At 46.8% G+C, this 19,710-nt stretch overlaps 1 long non-coding RNA gene across 1 annotated transcript in view; it reads left to right on the forward strand.

Moving 5' to 3' along the window:
- Nucleotides 1–3,034: 3,034 nt before the first annotated feature.
- Nucleotides 3,035–19,710, forward strand: part of LOC127483248 (uncharacterized) — a 49,485-nt gene continuing 32,809 nt past the window's right edge. Inside the window, exons 1-3 of the long non-coding RNA XR_007909345.2 lie at nt 3,035–3,393; nt 8,232–8,286; nt 10,635–10,789. This is a non-coding gene — a long non-coding RNA (uncharacterized lncRNA). The remainder of the gene's footprint in view (nt 3,394–8,231; nt 8,287–10,634; nt 10,790–19,710) is intronic.

The following is a 19,710-nucleotide window of genomic DNA, read 5'->3' on the forward strand; positions in this document are numbered from 1 at the left end:
TGAAAGCCATTTCTCCTTGGGAAAAAGCGCCATCTGCATAAAGCCCTAGGATGTGGCTCACGCAGTCGCATTCCCCATCTGACTTTTCTCTTGCCCTCCCCTTTTGTAGAGGCTAAAAGTTAAATAGTTACTTTTCTTAGACATCTTCTGCCTTGGTGGTCTTGTGGTTCAGCTCTGGCCAGTGTTGCACCTGGACAACATTCCTTCCCATGCAAAAAGACAATGCTGGCTGGTGATAAGGCGTTTGGCCTCTTCACCTCCTTCCTCCTGGGAAACTGGACATAGAATCTGTAGTGTAGAAGCTTCTTGAAATCTTAATGGAATTGTGAGCTACTCTGGTAGCCCTGGTGTTTTAAGTAGACTTCTTATTGCCAGTGGCAAAATAAACCATACTGGGAAGACTTTCTTTTTCTTTTTGAAGATTTATTTTATTTGAAAGGGAGAGAGAGATAGAGAGAGAGAGAACACTTCCATTTGTTGGTTCATGCCCCAAATAGCTGCAGCAACTGGAACTGGACCAGGCTGAAGCCAGGAGTCAGGAGCTTCTTTTTGGGTCTCCCACAAGGGTGCAAGGGGGGCCCAAGCACTTGGACCATCTTCTGCTTCCTTCTCAGGCACATTAGCTGGATTGGAAGTGGAGCAGCCGGAACTTGAACTGGTGCTCATATGGGATGCCTGCATCTCACCCACAATGTTGGCCCCAGGTTTTAATTTTTCCAATGCATTTGCCTCTAAATGCACACCTACCTGACACAGCTTTGATCCCTCATTCCATCATTTATTCCACATTTGCTATTATTGAAAACATTTACAGTAGGTGGTGTGTGTTAGTGAAGTGAGGGAGGATTGAACAGAGAAGGAAAAGAGGAAGACGGCACATGCATCCATGTATCAAGAATTTAATTTCTAGTAGGAGATATAAGACATGATCACAATAAGAAACCATTTATGATAGTGTCCCATGCAGCTACATATGGCCCCAAGGTCTCATCAGAGGAACTTATAGCAGACATGGAGGGTTCATTGTGGCTGTTCAGGTGCTACATGGACCTACTTGTGCATCAAACACTTTGTCTTGTGTGCTGCTAAAATTACATGAGGACTATGTGGTTAGAGATGTCATAGGGCGTATTTTCTATTACAAAGCAGCCCATAGAAAATTCCCTTTGGGGCTCTACTCATGTAAGAGATAGAACTGTTACATAGAATGGTCTCCTGTTAGTTGACTTTGGAAGAAACACAGAGCCAGCTGTCGTTTTGAGCTACCGTCCTGTGCAGGCAGTGTGTGAGAGACAGGTATGGGAAAGCACACCTGTCGCCAATGGTAAGGGTGAGTACATTAGCTCCTGGGATCTCGTTTTTCACTGTGGTCTCCCTCATCATGACTAATTTCTTGCTTATACTTTTGAGGAGCTCAAAAAAAATTGCTTGCCTTTTGTTATGGTCTGGATGTGTCTGCCCCAGTTTGTATGTTGAAAGTTAATTGCCAACGTGATAGTATTTGGAGAGAGGGCCTTTAAGACGCGATTGAGTCGTAAGTGTGGAGCTGACGTGGATGAGATTAGGGCCCCTCAGGAAAGGGCCTGAGGGCTTGGGTTCTTTCCCTGCCACCCCTTCTACCGCCTGAGGATGCCATGCTTGTTCCCAGGAGGACTCAACAACAGGGAGCCATGTTGGAAGCCAAGAGCTGTGCTCAGCGGACCTGCTACTGTCTGGATCTTGGGCTCCCCAGCCTCCACAGCCTTGAGGACTTAATTTCCATTACTTATAAGGGATCTGATCTGTAGAGCAGTACAAGCAGGCTAAGATACTTTTTGATCATAGATAGTTTTAGTTTTATCTCTTGGTTGTAATTTAACCCAGATATAATTGAACTCCTTGAATGACTGGACAGTCCCAGATATAATTTGGGCAGGGAACAATCTGCCCGGTTTCTAGTTCTGTGACCCCAGTGAATAAATTCTACAGCAAGGATGTGTGCTATCTTCCTCCAATGTGTCCTTTGGTTTCTGGTCAAGGGCTGAAGACTGGTGGTAGGGGGTGGAGGGAACAAAATAAGGGCCTGGCCATGGAGGGGCCTCGCCCCAGTTCATCCTTGGCTCAAAGAACCTTCAAGGGCTGGTGCTGTGGTGTAGTAGGTTAAGCCTCCCCCTGCGGAGCTGGTATCTCATATGTTCTAGTCCCGGCTCTCCTCTTCTGATTCAGCTCTCTGCTATGATCTGGGAAAGCAGTGGAAGATGGCACAAGTGCTTGGGCCCCTGCACCTGCATGGAAGACCTGGAAGAAGCTCCTGGCTTCAGATCAGCCCAGCTCTGGCCATTGCAGCCATTTTGGGAGTGAATTAACAGATGGAAGACCCTCCCCCCCCCCCCCCCTTCTCTGTGCTCTGTCTGTCTGTAACTCTGGCTCTTAAATAATCTTTTTTTTTTTTTTTAAAGAACCTCTAAGAGGGTGGGTTAGGAGACATTTAGGATTGTCAGTTCTTGGATTTTGTTAGTGCTCCTAAGAGGCTATTATCAAGAGTTTTGCAGTTATCCTGGTCTTGGCTGATCCGTGTGGTTTGTGATTCAGGCTGTCCCATGGTCTATCCTTGGCACTTTCAATCTGACCAGACTTGGGCTGAGGCTGTAGCTGAGGCAATTGAAAGTGTCAGAGAGCAGGGCTGAGGTTAGGGGAAGCTTGCCAACTCATCGCTCTGGTACTGGAATGCCTTCCGTGGAAACCCTCTGACTAAGCCTTCCGTATCATGCTTTGCTAAACTTCTTAGACTGAGAGAGTTCATATATGGGAATAAGATGCCTCGGGTCTTTAAACTTTGATCTCTCATACACAGAAACACATCATGGGGTGATGTGGGTTTAGCCTGTTTCTGTTTTCCCACCTTTCTTGAATGTCATCTCTCCTGGTTAAAAAATGCCATGCTCACGCGATCAAGAGTTTGTGATAAAGATTTCCAGTCCCTACAACGACATTTAAGATGTTTCTGTTTCGGAGACTGTTTGGTGCTTTTGTCATTACCTCAGTGCAGTTGTCCTTGATATAAACAGAAAGGCTTTAAAAAATTCAGTGAATTCCAGTGTTGGTTAGCATTAGTATTGGCTCATTCTGAGAGTCATATTGACCTCAAAGTGGAAGTTTATCTTTTGAGGTTGCTATGACTTTGGGGAGGAGGATAGATATTGGAAATTTCCATGGAGAATACTGCTTGGTTGACTTGTTTTTCTTCTCCATGATGTTAGAAGGAAAATCTCCCAGACCAGATGGCTTCCTCTTCAGTGAAAGTGGTGGCCCATCTGCAGTGGTGCTGGTTTTACCAACAAAAGAACTCCAAGAGGGTGATTCATCTGGGACCCAGCCCTGGGATGGGAAGATGGTGGTTCTGCTGGTTTACAGGTGACGTACCTAAGTCTCCAAGAGGACCAGGCAACATAGCCAAGTCCCCAGAAAATTATGTTGCTGGTGGGCTGTAGTAGTTGGGGAATGAGGGTAGGTTGGATTCCTGATTGCTGATCAAGTCCAAATCTACAATGCAAAAACTGGGCTGCATCAGACTTGTGGAGTGCTTCTGACTCTGGTCTGTGGGAATTTGAGACTAAGGATCAGGCTGAATGGTGAGAGAAAAAGTTGGTCTTGGTTCTCTCTCCCTTTTGGTAATCTGTCTATTAAAATAGCAAAGAAAAGGCCTGGTGCCATGGCTCAATATGTTAAGCCACTGCTGCCTGCTGTGCCGGTGTCCCATATGGGCATTTGTTGGAGTCCTGGCTGTTCCACTTCTGACCCAGCTCCCTGCTAATGTGCCTGGGAAAGGAACTGAGGGTGGCCCCTGCCTTGGGCCCTGCACAACTTGGGAGACCTGGAAGAAGCTCCTGGTTCCTGGCTTCAACCTGGCCCAGCCCTGTCTATTTTAGCCATTTGGGGAGTGAACCAGCAGATGGAAGATCTCTCTTTCTGTCAGTGTGTGTGTGTGTGTGTGTGTGTGTGTCCCCCTTTATTTAATTCTGACTTATCAATAAATCTTTGATATTCATTTTTTTCCTCCAAGACTCGAGTGGGATTTCCACCCTGGTTTCTTTATTGACCTGTTTCTTTAGTAATATCCTCTCTGTTGCTGCATTTCTGGTCTTCTCGCCCCAGACAGGTCTTCCCTACAGTTGATAAACATGTTCAAGTCCCCCTGTGTTAAGAAAGAAACATTACTCTCCCACACTTCTCACCATCCACCCATTCTTTCACAGCTGAGCTTCTTGGGGGTTGTCCACATTGAGTTTTTCCATTTTGTCACCACAGTGACTAGCCAGGAGCAAGCCTTGCCTTAACCATTTCACTTAACAGTTCCATCAAAGGTCATCATGACAGTCCAGTTTCCAAGCTGAGTAGATTCAGTGTTGGTCCTTTTTATTTGTTTTCCTCATGGCATTGAGCAGTTTATCACTCAATATTTTTGGGGAGAGTGAATCTTATTGAAGATAAATTATATAGACTAACAGGCAATTTAGCTTTTCTTTTAACATTAATTTTTATGCATTAGCATAGAATTAAAAATTTTTTTGGATTTATTTCTTTGTTGGAAAAGCAAAGTATCTGAAAGAGAGAGAGAAAAAAAAACACGCTATCTTCCATCCCCAAATAGCTGCATCAGACAGGCTGGGCCAGGTGAAAGCCAGAAGCCGGGATCTCCATCCTGGTCTCTCACCTGGGTGGCAGAGGTCCAAGCAGCCTGGCTGTTCTCTGCTGTCCTCCCAAGTGCACTGGCTGAAAGCTAGACAGGAAATGGAGCATCCAGGACTCCAGCCAGCACTCTGACATGGGATACCAGCATTGCAAAGGGCAGCTTAACTGGCTGCACCATAATTCCAGCCTCTAAGATTAAAAAAAAATTCATAGAGAGGGAGAGCAAGAGTAGGAGAGTATGTTCCCTTCCACTGGTTTACATGCTCACAATGGCAGGGCTTGGTCAGAGCCAGAGCCGGGAGCCTGGGATGCCATCTTGATTTCCCATATGGGAGGCAAGCATCCAATTACTTGAGCCATTACCATTACCTCCCAGCATCTGCATTGACAGAAAGTTGGAATCAGGATCCAGAGCCAGGAATCAAACCCAGGCACTCCAATGTGGGACACAGGTGTCTTAACCACCAGGCTAACCCTCTGCTCCATTCCCACAGGTACTAATTGAACTTAAGATATTGAACACCAATCTGTTTAAAATAATAATGAACAGACTTTATAATTTAGAGTGGTTTCAGGTTTACAGGAGAATTGAGTGGGAAGGACCGAGAGTTCCCAGTTACTTCCTCGCTCCCTGCTTGCGGACTCCTCTCTCATTCACCCCTTGCCATGTGTAATTTGTTCATTATAACTGATGACCAACACTGACATGTTGTTGTCATCCTAAGTCCTTAGTTTCCATTAGGATTCACTCTAGTTTTGTCCTGCGCCCACCATTGAGTTTCCCAGTCCTAAGGATCCCCTGTGTGCCACCATTTTATCCTTCCCCTTCCCACTCTATAGCAACCCCTGATCTTTTGACAGTCTCTAGCGTTTTGCTTTTTCCAGAATTTTATATAGTTGGAATCATACAGTGCATAGCCTTTTTTTTTTTTTGACAGGCTGAGATAGACAGTGAGAGAGAGAGAGACAGAGAGAAAGGTCTTCCTTTTCCATTGGTTCACCCCCCAAATGGCTGCTACAGCCGGTGTGCTGCACTGATCCGAAGCCAGGAGCCAGGTGCTTCCTCCTGGTCTCCCATGTGGGTGCAGGGCCCAAGCACTTGGGCCATCCTCCACTGCCTTCCCGGGCCGCAGCAGAGAGCTGGACTGAAAGAGGAGCAACTGGGACAGAATCTAGCACCCCAACCAGGACTAGAACCTGGTGTGCTGGCGCTGCAGGTGGAGGATTAGCCTAGTGAGCTGTGGCGCCGGCCCATTGCATAGCCTTTAAAAAGTTCTTTTAAAAACAATTTTATTAATATAAAGAGAATAGATTTCATGTATTTCATAGGTACAATTCTAAGTAGAGAATCATAATTCTCTCCATCCCTCTTCCCCTCCTCCACTTCCCCTCCTTCCTTCCTTTTTCTTTTTCCTTTTTTGTTTACAAAAACATAATTTCAGTCCACTCTATAATCACAGGCTTAATGTACCACTAACCATAATATTCAACAAGTAAAAAGTAGGGAAACCGCAGTTCCATAGCAGTATAAACAAGGGCTAAAACCAACAATCAAATCTCAAGACGTCCATTTCATTCTTATACATTTTTTTGTATTCTATATTAACTACCACATATCAGAGAAAACTTGATATTTGTCTTTTGGGGGCTGGCTTCTTTCACTTAACATAGGCTTTTAACACTGGCTTCTTTCACTTAACATTTGAATTCCTCCATGTCTTTTCTTTTTTTCTTATTTGTTTCATTCTATTATAGAGTGCTTTATGAGGAATTCTTATCCATTTGTTTTTCTCTTTTCCTAATTTTTTTAGATTTATTTTATTTATTTGAAAAGCAGAGTAGGAGGGAGAGAGAGAAAGAGAAAGAGAGAGAGTTTCCATCCACAGGTTCACTGCCCAAATGGCTGCAACAGCCAGGGCCAAAGCTGTGAGCCAGGAACTCTATTATGGTCTCCCATGTAGGTAGCATGCGCCCAAGCACTTGGGCCATCTTCTGCTGCTTTCTCAGGTGCATTAGCGGGGTGCTGGATCAGAAGTGGAGCAGCTGAGACTCAAACTGGTGCTCCGATGGGATGCTATTGGTGGCAGCTTAAGTTGCCATGCCCCAGGGTTGTCCCTCCTCCCCCAAGTCTTTTCATAAATGATGAACCATTTGTCTTGTCACAGAGTAATATTCCCTTGCATGGATGGATCACAGTTAATCTGTCGTGTACTGAGGGACGTTGTGCCTTCTTTGAAGTTTTGGCACTTAGAAATGAAGCTGGTACAAACACTTACACGCAAGTTTCTGTACAGCTGCATATGTTGAACTCAAGTGGGGAATGAACACTCCGTTTTGGAAGCCCACCCTGCCTTCTGCTTTGACGCCCCTTCTCTCTCTCTGTTCCTGCCTGCTTCTCTCTGTGGAGCCCTCCTCTGTTGGCAGCCTCTCTTCCGAAGCGTTGGTTTTGTGCTGGGCCCTTGTATGGTTTGAGTTCTCCACATGGTCTTAGGGGATGGTCTCCAGCCACCCCGTCTTACCTCAGTGTTGTGCCTGGCTTGTGTTTCATGAACCCCAGGCCCAGCTATGCTCTTCTCCTACACTGATAGGAAGGGCAGCCCATTCTGGGGTCTGTGTCATATGTAGAAGCCCCAGTGGAAACTTCTCCCCCTGCCCTGGCCCTAGGTTGTCACACCAAAATCTTCTCTGGACATTGCCAATTGTCCCTTGCAGTCAAGGGCCCAACAAGCTCCCATGGAGAACTATTTTCTTATTCTTTTAAAAAGATCTATTTATTTTATTTGAAAGGCAGAATTGCAGAGAAAGAGGAGAGACACAGACAGGGAGTAACTCTTCCATCTACTGGTTCGCTCCTCAATGGCCCCAATGGCCAGGGCTGGACCAGGCCAAAGCCAGGAGTCAGGAGTCTCTTCTAGGTCTCCCATGTGGGTGGCAAGGGCCCAAGAAACTTGGCCATCCTCTGCTGCTTTCCCAGGTGCATTAGCAGGGAGCTGGATTGGAAGCAGAGCAGCTGAGTCTCAAACCAGTGCCTATATGGGATGCTGACACTGCAGGCAGCCGCTTTACCTGGTATGCCACAGCACTGGGCCCCAAAATCTTTTTTTATTTTTTATTTTAAAAAATATATAACACAATGGAAACTCAAGTGAATTTCCCTTTAGTCAGAAAGGTGTTTTATTTTATTCCTTTCTGATCCCTAAATTTATTATTACTTTCAAGTATTTATATGCATTTTGAGTTTGAAAGAAAGAGAGCGAGCTTGAGAGAGAGAGAGCGAGTGAGCGAGCTCTTCTTTCCAGTTGTTTACCCCTCAATGCCTGCGAGAGCCAGGACTGGGCCAGGTCAAAGTCAGAAGCTGAGAACTCAGTTCAGGTCTCCCACAGGGGTGTCAGGTACCAAATTACTTGAGCCATTTCCTGCTGCCTTCCTGGATCTGCATTAGCAGGAAGCTGGAGCTGGGACTTGTACTTAGGGCTTCCATTTGGGATGCAGGCATCTTAACCACTCAGGCCAAATGCATGCCCCATGATCCTGAAATTTATACTTTTGACCACCCACAGGTGAACCCAGAACCAGAGAGGACATTGACAGCTTGGAAAACCAGCGTGAATTGGTGTAAGTTTTGGTTTTAAAGATCATTTTGAGGGGAATTAGCACTGTAATGTTGGATGTGTTCTTTCACTCACGAAGCATTTGCAAGATCTATTATGTGTGAGTTTAATCACATGTAAACATTGTGTAGAAGTAAAGCAAATTTGCTCCCTGCAAAAAATGGGCCCTGCTGTGGGAACCAGCCCAATGAGAAGGGGCTGTGTTTCATTTTTCCAAGCATCACCAACAGAGCTGCTTATTCTCTGAGTCTGGAAGAGATCCAGTGGGATTTAGTTTTATGAGGTTTAATGTAAAGGTGTTGTATTTCATGAGATGAAATCATAACACAGTGGGTTGCAAGAATTTCGAGAGATTATTTTTTCAGAGCCTTGGCAAGCGCCATCCTCTCGAGAATTTTGTGTCTAAAAAAGAAATACAGATCTTCTTTCATAGGATTGAAATGGTAACTAATCCTTAATCCTTTCGAGATGGCCAAGGTTTGAGTGGCCATGCTGGCTTGGAATGCACATAGCAGGGCTGACCTCACCAGCTGGCCTGTTCGAATCTGACTTCCAGGGCATCCTCAAACTCGGGGCACATGGGCAATGCCTTTTTAGGGGACCACTGCTCCTAAGCCATGATTAGGGATCTTTTTATTTATTGATGGATTATACTGCTCTTTTAGGCTTCAAGCACAGTTTGATTTTCTATGAGTTTTGATAATTCACATGAACATTTGGCCAAGACAAGAGAGTGCTATCAAGCTTCATCTCGGGTTTCTTTCCTCGCCTGTTCCTCCCTAGGTTTTTCGGTTGAGCAAAGTTCTCTGTCTCTGTTTTCGAGAAAGCTGAGCCACTTCCTTGACCTTTTCCACTTTGTTCTGGAACACTTCTAACTGTCCTTAGGCCAAACGCATCCCTACGTCTGCGACCATTTCATCTCCAATTTCCCTGCAATGCAACTTCCTTGGACCAGGTTGCTCATGAATGGCAGGAGGGAAACAAGACACGGGGGAGGCGGGGAGGGATCTGCTGCCTCTTCTGATTTCAATGTGTGTGGAAGGGAGTTTGCATTGTTTGTAGCTGAGAGCCTGCTTGGAGCGCGGTTCAGGCAGGCAAGGGTGTCTTCCAAGTGCAACCAATTCATCACCGGAGTCTAGCAAAATGAATGTGTGTCGCATCGTACGCGGTTCTTTTCCCAGGGAGTCTTGTTCCTGCCTCACTTCAGAAATCACGGATGAAATCTCTTGACTTGAAAAGAAGTTCTGCAGCGGCTGACTTATCTCTAATGATAAAAAGATGTGCAGGTCAGCACAGATGTGTTTGTATCAAATCGTGAGCATGATGTATCTCCCGTGGAGCCCCTAGTGAATTTGCAGGGTAATATTGATGAAATTAGTGTTGTGCTCGAAGGGAGGGGGGTTGTGAGTTACTGCCGTCAAGTAACAAATGTTACGTTCCTTATCTTTCTCAAATGCTTTCTTGCAAATACATGGCAGAACAGGCTGTCCTCGAGAGAGTCCAGGCTTTCAGATGCTGGGAGCAGGCAGGCTGAGGGAGCTTAGCCAGCTAGGGTATAATGACCAAGAAGAGCAAGCCTATTTGCAGCTGTTGACTAACACCGATCCTACACCTGCCTGCTCACCTGGGGAACACCTTACAAAGGGAGCGTCTTGCAGACTTCCCCAATTGCATTCTCCTGGGGGCGGGCCAGGGAAGTAGAGTTTTCAGCAAGCAGGCCAGCTGGTTGCCCTGATGAGGCAAGTCTGGGAGTCACTCTGAGAGAGCAGGAGGGGCATCGGCAAAGGGGAGGGGTGGATGTGGAGTGGGCGTGCATGCGAAATAACGCACAGCCAAAGGGACAGTTGTGCCTCTGCGTTTCCTGAGAGGTTGCTGGAAGAAAGTGGCCCTCCTGTGTCTCAAAGTCTCCTCTGTAATGCCGGCCATGTTTCTCTTGATGTCAACTCAAGAATGCCCTTAGTCTTTCTTAGGAAACAGGTCTGTTTTCTACAATGAGCTGAGCGTTTTGCCACTTTCTGAACTCCCTCTATGCCTCAGTTGCCCGGAAATTTTTTTTAATGACAAGATTTATATTTTGGCATTCTTCCACATCCATTGTTGTAGGGCTTCTGGGTTTTCTCTTCCTACCATTGGGTAATCTTCTATACCCCGATTTTGATGAGTTTTTTACTATTTATTTGATAATTTTTTCCCCTAAAGTGGAACAGTAAATACATTAAACTCTTAATGGTTGGTAATGGAAGAAAAATAAGGCAGTGCTTTTTAAACTTTGACTTATTTTAAAATGTGTACTCATTATTTGAAAGGCAGAGAGAAACAGAGAGCTCTCTCATCTGCTGGTTCACTCCCCAGATGGTTACTACAGCTGGAGCTGGGCCGGGCTGGAGCCGGGCATCAGGAGCTCAATCCAGGTCTCCCACATGGGTGGAAAGGACCCAACAGCCTGAGCCAACACTGTTGCTTCTCTACATCTGCATTAGCAGGAAACTGGAGTCAGGAGCCCGGAGGTAGGTATTGCATCCAGGTTCTCTGATACGGGCAACTTAACCACGAGGCTGAATGCTCACACCATGTGTGGGGAGCAACTCGGACTATACTGTTACTGGAATTAAGACTTATTCTATGCATCTGCTCTCCCACAATGTGGCGCTGGGAGAGGAGCGTACAGCTTCTACACAGCTGCCTCCAGTTCAACCAATAAGCAGCAGGACCTGCTTCTGATTGGAGGAGAGCAGCGTACTCGGCGTGTGGGTAGCAGAGTTGGGATTGGTGGAAGAGGACTATAAAGGAGGAGAGAGACAACATGCACCAGGAACATCTAAGGGGAACATCTATCTGAAGGAACACCTGTGCAGCCCCCGAGAGAGCCGGCCGGCGGTGTGCCGCTCCCCCGCGGAAGTGGGGAAAGTGGCCAGGGGGAACCGCCCTTCCATGGAGGTGGAAGGGATGGTAGCCAACCCGGGAAGAACCAGCAGGAAACCCGGGGAGGGCCGAGCAGACGAAAGAACAGCGCAGGGTCCTGTGTCGTTCCTCCGCGAAGAGGGGGAGTGACACCATGTACATTTGTTTCCATATGGGCTTCTTTACTTTCAGCAGGGCTTTGAGTATTAGAATAGACTACACCGTGTTGCAGTGAACCTGAAATCCTGTGGTTTGTGACAGTAAGGATGGGTCCTGTCTGATGTTCTTGTTAGGGCAGCTCTTTGAGTCAGCTCTACTCAAAAAGGTGAGCCCTTCTGTGCCATGAAGTCAGGATAGAGACAGAGAGAGAGGATGGAGAAGAGGAAGGAAGGAAGGAAGGAAGGAAGGAAGGAAGAGACGTTTTATAGAAGGGTCTTGAAAAGGCGTGGTGCCAAGTCTGCCTGCACTCACTGCCTGCACTCACACAGGGAAGCTGAGGAATGATACAGTTGTGCACCCTGGCAGGAGAGGAGGCCTGGAAGTGAGGGCCCCTGGCATGTCATCAATGGGAAAAGCAGGTCTGTGTGTGCGCTCAATCTGTCGGCTTCAGCTAGAATAACTTGGTATGCTTTTTTTTTTTTTTTTTTTGACAGGCAGAGTTAGACAGTGAGAGAGAGAGACAGAGAGAAAGGCCTTCCTTCCGTTGGTTCACCCCCCAAATGGCCGCCATGGCTAGCGCGCTGCGCCAATCCTAAGCCAGGAGCCAGGTGCTTCTCCTGGTCTCCCATGGGGTGCAGGGCCCAAGCACTTGGGCCATCCTCCACTGCACTCCCGGGCCACAGCAGAGAGCTGGACTGGAAGAGGGGCAACCAGGACAGAATCCGGCAACCCAGCTGGGACTAGAACCCGGTGTGCCAGCACCACAGGTGGAGGATTAGCAAAGTGAGCCGTGGTGCCGGCCTCCTTGGTATGCTTTTATCAGATTTTTTTCTCCCAGTGGGAACCAGAGGATGAAATCTGCTAAGTGGAGTTCACTGGATGTTCTGGATTTCCAGATCTCCTAGGCTGAAAACAAATATGGCATAATGATTTCTTTTACAGTGTGCTTTTTGAAAAATGTAATGCATATTCACCATGGAAAATTTCAAATAGCATTAATCATGATCAGGTTCATGTATCACAGGAAACAATGCTAACATTTTGGTGTGTTCCCTTTTATCTGCTCCACTATCTATATGTTTATTCTGCTTCACTATCCTATTAAGTGGTCATATCCTTATTTTTACTAAAGCATTTTCTTATTCCCTTATCATGGAATATTTATGTCATTCCAGTGGTTTGCTCTGATAAACATTGTTGCTATAAACTCCTAAAAACCTACTTTTTTTTTTTTTTACTTTTCTGCACTTAGAATTTTTCCTTAGCAATGGAATTACTGAAAAGAATCAAAACTTTTAAAGGCTGCTATTTTACAAATTGCTCTGAGAAACGAACTTTCAATCTTTTCTCCATAACAGTGGATGCCATTTTCCCTAATTTTGTACTTGAAAAGTGTTAATTTCATCGAAGCTTTAAGTGTATGTGTGTGTGTGTGTGTGTGTGTGTGTGTGTGTCTCTGTGTCAGGGCTGGCGCTGTGATGTAGTGGGTTAAGCCACAGCTTGCAGTGCCAACATCCTATATAGGCACCAGTTTGAGTCCCAGCTGCTCCACTTCCAATCTGATGCCCTGGGAAAGCAGTGGAAGGTGGCCAAGTTCTTGGGCCTCTGCACCCACTTGGGAGACCTGGAGGAAGCTCCTGGTTCCTGGCTTCGAATCCATGCAGCTCCTGCTGTTGTGGCCATCTGCAGAGTGAACCAGCAGATGCAAGGCCTCTCTCTCTCCCCCGCCACCCGTGGCTCTGCCTTTCAAATTAATAAATAAATAAGTCTTTAAAAAATTATGTGTTTGAGAATATTTCTGCCTTTGTGTAACAAATTCTATTTCCTCTCTTCATATTGTTTGCTCATATAACTTTCACATTTTTCCTACTGAAAATCATCACTTTTTGAAATGAACTCTTCAAATGTTTAACCTAGTAAGAGCTCTTTGGCCAGCTAATTTTATCAGAGTAGAGAGTCGCATAAAAACACAGGACTGGATTTCACTTGACCGTGTACAGATGAGTGCCCCCCTCCCCCACCCCAGCAATGGAGGAATTCATCATGAGCTCAACTTAGAAATCACGGGTCCCTCTTTCTCTTGAAAACATTTATAGACAAGAACTGTCCTAGAAAGTTTGTTTTACAGTTTTGTTGGGGTTAGAGGAGGGAGCAGAGAGAGTAGCGTATTAGGAGGCAGTGAAGCAAGATTTAGAACCGAGAGACAAACACAGTGCTGGCGGTGCAAGTGCACAGCTGGCAGAGAAGCAATGGTGCATCTTGAAAATGATGGGGGTGCTGGGAGGTGGGTGGTGGGACTGCTTGTGATGGGTCAGACCTTGGGATTTTCGGGAAAACAGTTAAAAAGAGGGAACTGAAGAGCCTACAGTAGCAGGAGCCACACACGGGGCACATTTTTATCCCTAAGGAAAGCGAAGCCTTGTCACTCTTGTACTCCTGTGTTTAAGCTGTGTCCTGATGCTCTTTTGAGCATAAGCCTTGCTAGGAGGTGGGGGCAAAGGTAGCTCTGAGACAGAAGAGGCGGAGCCTCGTTTCCCTGGTGAGAGGAGCTAGTGCATCCCACACAATGGATTGGGGACCACCAGGCCTGGAAGACTGCCAAAGAAGGCTGTGACCCGCATGGAGTGGCTTCTGGGTGGGCAGGCTGCCTGAGGTGCCCCCGTGGCCACTGTTGTCTCAGCAGCCTCCATGGAGCGCCTCCATTTTGAAGAGAAAGCTGTGGAAATATCCCAAGCAAAAGATACCCTTGATTGACTGTGTCTAGGTTCAGAGCAAAAGTTCACATAGTATATTGCCCAATGATACAGAAAGAGCCCAAAAAAATGACAACAGGGATTAAGCATCAAGCCAGATCTTGTGTGCGTGTCATTTCTTGTGTGCCCATTTCTGGGTGATGCAAAATAGCACATGACTGGTGGCTTTGGTTTTAAATTGTATTCATTTCTCTGAGGAAGAATTTCTTACTTGAGGAGCATTCATTTTTTACTTGATAAGTAAGCCCTGGTGTTGAGGATTCCAATAGCACTAAACAGCACTCTGGCCTCAGAATCAGCCCTTAAGGCATTCAGATCTGGCTAAAAAGCCCATGAGAGTTTCTCAGGCATGGAAAGCCAAGACACTGTGGAAAAAAAAATGACCTAAATGAAAGATCTCTGTGAGTGAGATCCCAGTGGAAAGAACAGGCCATCAAAGTAGGAGGTACCTTTCTCTGAAGGGAGGAGAGAACTTCCACTTTGACTATGACCTTGTCTAAAAAAGGTTGGAGTTTGTGAACTCAAGGGGCTTCCATAGCCTTGGCAGCTCATGACAAAAGCCTTGGGTGATCACTGACGTCAGAAGTGAGAGTGTCAATTTGTAAAGTCAACACCAGGAGTCACTGTGCACTTACTCCCCATGTAGGATCTCTGTCCTTAATGTGTTGTATTATGAGAATTAATGGTAAAACTATTATTCAAACAGTACTTTATACCTTGTGTGTCTGTGTGGTTGCAATCTGTTGAAATCTTTACTTAGTATAGAGTTGATCTTCTGTATAAAAAGATAATTGAAAATGAATCTTGGCTGGCGCCGCAGCTCACTAGGCTAATCCTCCACCTAGCGGTTCTGGCACACTGGGTTCTAGTCCTGGTCGGGGCGCTGGATTCTGTCCCAGTTGCCCCTCTTCCAGGCCAGCTCTCTGCTGTGGCCCAGGAAGGCAGTGGAGGATGGCCCAAGTGCTTGGGCCCTGCACCCCATGGGAGACCAGGAGAAGCACCCGGCTCCTGGCTTTGGATCAGCGCTGTGCGCCGGCCGCAGTGCGCCAGCCGTGGCGGCCATTGGAGGGTGAACCAACGGCAAAAGGAAGACCTTTCTCTCTGTCTCTCTCTCTCTCACTGTCCACTCTGCCTGTCAAAAAAAAAAAAAAAAAAAGAATCTTAATGAAGAATGGGATGGGAGAGGGAGTAAGAGATGGGATGGTTTGCGGGTGGGAGGGTGATTCTGGGGGGTGGGGGGGAAGCTGCTATAATCCAAAAGTTGTACTTTTGAAATTTATATTTATTAAATAAGTTTAAAAAAATGGATGATTGACCCTATCAACTAGATCTTATGCAGGTGATTCTTGGCTTCAATGTGGGAGAACAAAGGTTGGCTTTTTTTCAACTAATTTACTGATTTTTAATTTCTGGAGAGCTCTTGGAGCAATCAGAACTATTATCGGCTAGAATAGGCTTGGCAAAGAAAAGTGTTTGACTAGATTTCGAGTAAGGGAGATTATATTAAATATAGCCATGGTGGGTTTCATTCTCATTCTTTGCTAAGTCTGTATGCAATAAATTGTAGGTATGCACTAGATGGTATTTTGTCATGGAGCAGAGAAAGTCCTGGCTAGTGTACATTAAAATTGCAGGAAACGTTGCTTTTAAATGATTATCACTCATCCTAGTAACTTGTATTCAGTAAACTTACATGCACATTCAGAAAGGTGATATCCTATTGTCCTGATTCCAGCTGATATCCCAGGGCTGAGAACAAAGCACCAAGTGCCCCCTATGTTTCAGAGAGGGGCTTAATGACATCCCTGCTGACATTATGAACAGGAGAGCAGAGCCAATCAAAATGATCAATGCTGTCACCCACCTGCAGGCTGTCCAGTAGGGTTAGACTTTGAAAGAGGGATTGGAAAGATGTAAACAGTTAAACGGAAAGAGTTGTGTCAGCTAGGAGGCACCCCGTGTGTGACCGTGTGTGTGCATGCATGCGTACAGGCACAGGGTGCATGTGCATATATGGGGCTGAGTGGTAGCACTTTAAGAGAGCTGCTCTTAGAGATTGGTGTGCCTTTCAAAGGAGAGGGGAGGTTACCATTTCACATCCCTTCTGGATGTTCGCTGAGTCCTGGGGTTCATCAGCCCCCATGGTGCACTGGCATGGATGCCTGGGAGAAAATTCTCAGAAATTGCCTGGAACTAGGCAAAGAATAGCAGCAGCAAGTCCTGGATGCTCACTGCAAAGAAGGGCAGGGATGTGAACTTCCCAGCGGCCAACTGGACATGAAAGAGTGAACTCAAGCTTGAGTTGTTCTTATAGGACCTGTGTGAGTTCCCAAAACCCCTTAAGAAAGAGTCCAAGTCTCATCTACAACTAAAGTTTAGGTCTATCCTGATGTCTGACTGTCTCTAACAGTTTCCTTCTCTGTGCCCTGGAAACCTAGGGCAGGGAAGGTGGGGAGCAGGATTACTGGAGGAGAGTCAGCATGAATGAACAAGGAGTAGGAAAGGCTGGCTTAGGCCAAGCGTAGGACCTGATGTCAGGAAGACATGGGAAATCCATGACAGACAAGGGTAGACTGCCTTCTCCACCTGTGTGCTCTGAGAGAGGGCTGTGTGGGAGGAAGAAGCAAGATAATGGTGCCTCAAGATCTCAGCCCTACAGCTCTGGGTGCCCTTCACTCTTCTAAACAAGGAGGACGTGGGAAGAGAAGCTGCGTCCCTTATCAGCTGAACACAGGTGATGGCTACAGCGAGCAGATGAAGGTCAATTTGAGTGTGACCGCCCCTAAGGAATCTGTGTCTTTAGAATGTCATTGTGTTACTCGTTAGATAGCATGGTGGGATAGCAATCAGAATGCGCTTCGAGGCTTCTGTGGCCTTTTCAAAAGCATTGCCCAGATTATTATCTGTTAAAGACTGTAAAATTCCCGAAGAAGTTAACGTGGAGCAAGTATCTGGGTGAGTAGGAAAAGGCCAAGAAGTCCACCCCAGAGGTGTTGCCTCACTTGCTTCTCTTTAGGAGGAAGGGGCTCTGAAAGTGACATTTCCTCGTGGAAGCCTTGAAATGGCACAACAGCTGGTTTTATTGGAAAAAAAAGGGGCACCAGTGCATAGCAGAGACCAATCCCTTTCCATCAGATGGATTTCCCGGATGACCACAGGGTCAACGTGCCGTCTTCGATCTGTGCACTCGCTGATTGGACCCCAAAGAGAAACATGAAATGCTTTCTTTGTTCCGGGGAATTTCGGTGGCCGCATACCCCGTGACCCTCTAACCTCCCAATCCCTTTCCTCTGTGTACCCTCGCTCCTCTTGCCTTGTTTTGTTGAGGGATTTTCTTTTATCTCCTGATTCTGCTTCATTTGGCCAGCTCGCTGTGGGTCCCTGGCACCTGGGAACGTCTGAATGTGGCCTTTGTGTTTGCTGAGCCGCACTGTGCCCAGCCAGGCAGAGATGATGGGTGAGCTTTGCTCCCGCTTCATAACTGCAAATTGCTCAGCCATTTGTCACTTAATCCGCATCAGCCTTTTGTCTGCAGCAGCATCATTGCCCTTCATTTTCCAGTTGAAGAGGCAACGATATGACTTGTTCAAGGGCACAGGTTGAGTGGGGAATCTGCCCGCTCAGGCCATGGGAGACTTGGGGGTGAACACAATGGAAGTGAGGCTGAAATGGGGTGAGTGGGTTGAACCAGAGCGGGTTGAGGTTTGCAGTCTTTTGAAGAAATCCTGACGCCCTACACTGAAGGTGTGAAAGGTGGACTGGCTCAAGACCCGTAGGAGGAATCGCGTACAAACAGGAGCTTATAAACGCAGATTATATGTGTCTGGTAGCACTTAATGGAGAACTTTAGGACTAGTGGCATCGCTGGTAATTTTAGCTGGTCTCTCTGGGCAGCAAGAAGTCTGTGAAAGAGCCCCCTGTCCAGTGGCTCTTGGCGACAGCAGCTGCCTGTCGGAAAGGTGTCTTCTCCGTTTTGGGGCTGCATTCTGGCTCCCTCCTTTGGAAGGCACCCTTGTTTGGTGCCTCACTGAGACAATCCAGGTCAGCAGGCTTTCAGGCTTCCTCCTCTTCTTCCTTTCCAGCTGCCTGAGCTGTCGTGTTATTAAACCTACCTCTTCTCCTGTTTGAGAAAAACTGACCTGTCTTGCCTTCTGGGGACCCTCTCCCCATAACCCCCCTCTCCTCCCCTTACTGCATTTGACCAACCTTTTTAATGGTCTCTCACTCCATCCAGTACCCCTTTCCCTCTGACATCAAAGTTTCCCCATGGACTCCATCTAAGTGCCCGCCCATGGCCACGTCAACAGTGGTTCTGAATGTTGGCTCCATTGGATGCAATTACTCCTGCCAGCTCCCTGAACATTGTTCTTTTTCTTTCCTATGGGCACTGTTTGAGCCACGGGACTCTAACCACCTCGACTTTCTTCCCTCCCACCTTCCTCTCCCTGGGGTCTTGCTTCTTACATCAGTGCTAAGGAGGCTGCCCTCACTCTCCTAGTGTGTTTGATCTGCAATTGAACAAACTTAGGGATTTTTCCCGTTTTCCATTGTGATGATTTTCTGCAACATGTGCTGTGGCAGGTTACCCTGAGCTCTGGAGTCTCTTTTGCACTGGGTCCAGTATCCCAGGCTGTCCCTTTCTGGGTCTGGGCAATCCCCGTCTATTTCACAGTCCACTTGAGCACATCTGAAGGTGCTTTCTTATCTTCTTTATGCCCCTCCGAGAAGTCACTCGTGGCCCCACATACAGTTAGGACAGGAGGACCCCCAAGTTTCTGCTTCTACCTTGAAATACTCTACTGTGCTCAATTCCTGATTCCAGACCAAACAGATGACAGGACAGCAGCTGAAGCAAAATGCATGTAACACAGACTTCATCGTATGCCAGCCAATGCCTGCTTCTTCCTCCTGAGCCCCCGTTTTTGTTATTTATGCCAGCAAGTGCTAAGTCCTAGGCCCTCTTTGCTCTCTCTTTGTCTTCGTCTCCTGCCCTCCAGTTAAGTCCTGTCACTTCCTCCATCATAGTGTGTCTGGGATCTGTCCTCTGTCCTCTCCCTGCCTTGGCCCTGAGCAGTGCCTCTGCCCTTTGCCTTCCAGGCTTGCCCTCTCTGGCTCCCTCTCCCCAGGCTCTGCCCTCCGGTCCACGCGGCACTTTCTCTAGATGAATTGCACACTGCAACAGGACAGTTCCTTTGACCACGTCGCTTTCTGGCTCAGCAACGGTCACTGGTTCCTTACTGCTTCTGATATCAGCTCCAGACTTGACTGTTCTCAAGCCCTGTGCTGTTGCACTCTGCCCCATACTTCCAGTCTGATCTTTCCCTTGGTGCCTTGCGAGAACCTGCTTTATTCAAATTTAACATCCCTGAAATGTTCCCACTTCTTTTTCACACCCTTGCTTAGATTAGATTATTTCTTCTTCCTCTGACACCTGTATCTGTTTTCTACCCTGGTGCTTCGAAATTCCCTGTTGCTCATGGCCCCCTGTATGTGCTACCTAACTCAAAAGATCAATTGAGATGAAGTGGAGGAATGGACCTCTTGGTGCACCAATAGCTATTACACGTGCCTGCTCAACCTTTCATCTGTGGTCAGGTGCTGTGTGTGATTGGATG

This window comes from Oryctolagus cuniculus, chromosome 8 (genome assembly GCF_964237555.1).
Source record: "Oryctolagus cuniculus chromosome 8, mOryCun1.1, whole genome shotgun sequence".
NCBI lineage: Eukaryota > Metazoa > Chordata > Mammalia > Lagomorpha > Leporidae > Oryctolagus > Oryctolagus cuniculus.